The 2,662-nt window shown below is 30.8% G+C and overlaps 1 non-coding gene across 1 annotated transcript; it reads left to right on the top strand.

The window, feature by feature from the left end:
• Positions 1-1,641: 1,641 nt before the first annotated feature.
• On the top strand, positions 1,642-1,714 carry TRNAA-CGC. The gene has a single exon. It is a non-coding gene; the product is annotated as a tRNA-Ala (tRNA).
• The last annotated feature ends 948 nt before the right edge of the window (positions 1,715-2,662 follow it).

Below are 2,662 nucleotides of genomic sequence, written 5' to 3'. Positions count from 1 at the left end.
CAGTTAATTACTATGTAGACAACCCTCCTATCATTAATTTATATATTTGCGAAGTTATTATCCAAATTTCTCCTTGAATAATAAACTACTATGTAGACAACCCATCCGGAGGAATTATATATTATTATCCAAATTTCTCCTTGAATAAGAAACTACTATGTAGACATCTCAAATATTAATACCAAGACAAAGACAATCTTCTTCAGCAAAAAAAGACAAAGACAATCTTCAGCAAGTACATTTTAAAAGCGTAAAAGGGAGATAGATGTCTAGTTGGTTTGTGTATTGTTGGTGATTGGGTTATTATTGGGTAATCTGGGAGTATACTTCCTCTTATATAGGGGTGGGTTCTATTCACCATGGAGGCCACCCTCATGTAAGAATGAGAGAGTATACTCCCGGACTACCTAATAAAATTTTTTTATATATACAATATAAAAATTTTACTATAGTATAATCTAAGTGTATATGTGTATAAAACTCTCTCCTGAAGACTTAAATCCTAGTACTTGCTCCTCGCACCCCACAAATACTTATACTTATGGAGTGGTCATTGCACTAAGGATGTGTGGTGGGTTAGTTGAATATAATTATAAAGTGTGCTATCTTGAACTCTAGTTCTTTAATTTGAAAACTTTCTATATAGTGGCCCTTAATTCATAATTTCATATACATGACCGTTGCTCCCCTTCCAAAACAAAAATAAAATAATTTTTTATTGACAAAAAAATCCTAAAAATAAAAGATTCTAAAAAAGCTAATAATTAAATCCTCTGGTTCCATTTATATTTCTTATTCTTGAATGAACAAAATATTTTGTACCTATTTTGACAACACCCCCCCCCCCCCCCCCCCCCCACAAAACAAATTTTCTAGTTCTATTTCTCACGATGCACGTTGAACCCATCTAAAACTCACTGGGGGGATAAAAGAATGTTGGCAAAGGAATTTGGATAGTCTTTTTTTTTTTTTTTTTTTTTAAGTTCAAATTTTAGAGTTTATTCTTATAACATCAGCTTTTTATAATTGATTTTATCATTAGACTAAAACATTAATTAATTTTTAGTGTAGGTGGAGCCACAAAAGGATTGTCTGTTTTTGTTGGCAGAGCAAGTCTACAAATTCTGCTACTTGTTAGAAAAATGGACTCATCATGTAAATTATTCTTGTTGCCTCTTTTTAGTGTGCCAAATACAGCAAGGCTGGAGAAATGTGAAAATTGATTGATTCAAATCTTTTATTTTACAACATGAAAGAAATTTGTTATGCATCTTGTCTATCTTTTGAGAAAGCTGCTAATATTATTGAAATTATAGATGAAATTGGTCCCCATCACGATCCCAATCTATCTAGAGCCCAAGATGTGTGAAGATCCCAAGTGGTCACAAAAGTTCTTAACAATTCAGTCACGGCATCGCTATTTTGCTTTTTAATCATTACATGATGATGTCGTGTCGTGTGGTGATTGATTGGTGAGCCATCGTAGAGGTTCATGCAAGATTCGTGACTGTGGACTCCAACCATGACTTTTTTTCTTCTCTTATGCTTGTTTGTACTACTTTGAATGCTTTTCTGTTTATCACGTTTTGATCGTTCGTAATTTATATTCTTGTAAAATATTTATGGTAGATTTAAACAAAAGGGGGTGTAGCTCATATGGTAGAGCGCTCGCTTCGCATGCGAGAGGCACGGGGTTCGATTCCCCGCACCTCCATGTTTTTCTATTTTCCTTTTCTTTTTTCTTTTTTTTTCATTTTTCGGCCCAAAAAGGACAAAATTTGGTAGAGCTTGAATTCGGGGTCCAAATTTGAAGCAAGCTTTGGCCCAATATACATGAATTAATAGGGCTTTGGAATACAGAGGTTGGAAAGTTGTCTGGTCTTGTAGGCCTGGGCCGATACCTGATTGGATTATTCTCCCCAAATATAAACTAGGAAAAACTTGAACCAACTACTTCATTTTTCACCATGAATATTAAGGACTATCATCCATTTTGATGTGAATCAAATTACTCCTTTTGCAAACTTATTTCTTCGTTAAAGGCACGTTTGATAGACTGTAACAATAATTATATAGAAATAGGAATAGATATTATAAGAAATACAAAATATTGTAATGTAATCTTTATTACTATTCATTTGTTTTGTGACAACACAATAATAGAACCCTGAAGACAATTGAATGAAAGCATTTTAAATCAAACTTAAGATATATTTTACTCATATAATTATATTTCCTAAAAAATAATATTTTTAAAATTTGAAAGAGAGATTAGTTATTTTTTTATGATTTTTTATTTTCATAATTGTTACGTGCATATGGAAAGTTTTTATTTTTATTTTTTGAGATAAAGATAGAAAAAAAAATTGTTTCTTTATAAATATATTAATTGTATAAATTATTATACCTACTAAAGAATAATTATTACATCCCTTATAGAGATGAATAGTTATTCCTCATTTTAAAGAATAGCTATTCATAAGGATTGGCTATTCTCTGTAATAAAAATATAACCAAACTATTAAATAGCTAAATCATAGGAATAACTATTAATAACTATTATATTACAGTGCCTATTACAGTCTACCAAACACACCTTAAAATTTTATTCATCGTCATTAACATTTACTATCTTTTCTTGTTCTTTTTATTTTAATAATTT

The sequence above is a fragment of the Quercus lobata genome, chromosome 12, assembly GCF_001633185.2.
Source record: "Quercus lobata isolate SW786 chromosome 12, ValleyOak3.0 Primary Assembly, whole genome shotgun sequence".
In the NCBI taxonomy this organism is placed as follows: Eukaryota; Viridiplantae; Streptophyta; class Magnoliopsida; order Fagales; family Fagaceae; genus Quercus; species Quercus lobata.
Note: the sequence above shows the minus strand (reverse complement) of the source record. Positions and strands in the feature narration are given on the sequence as shown.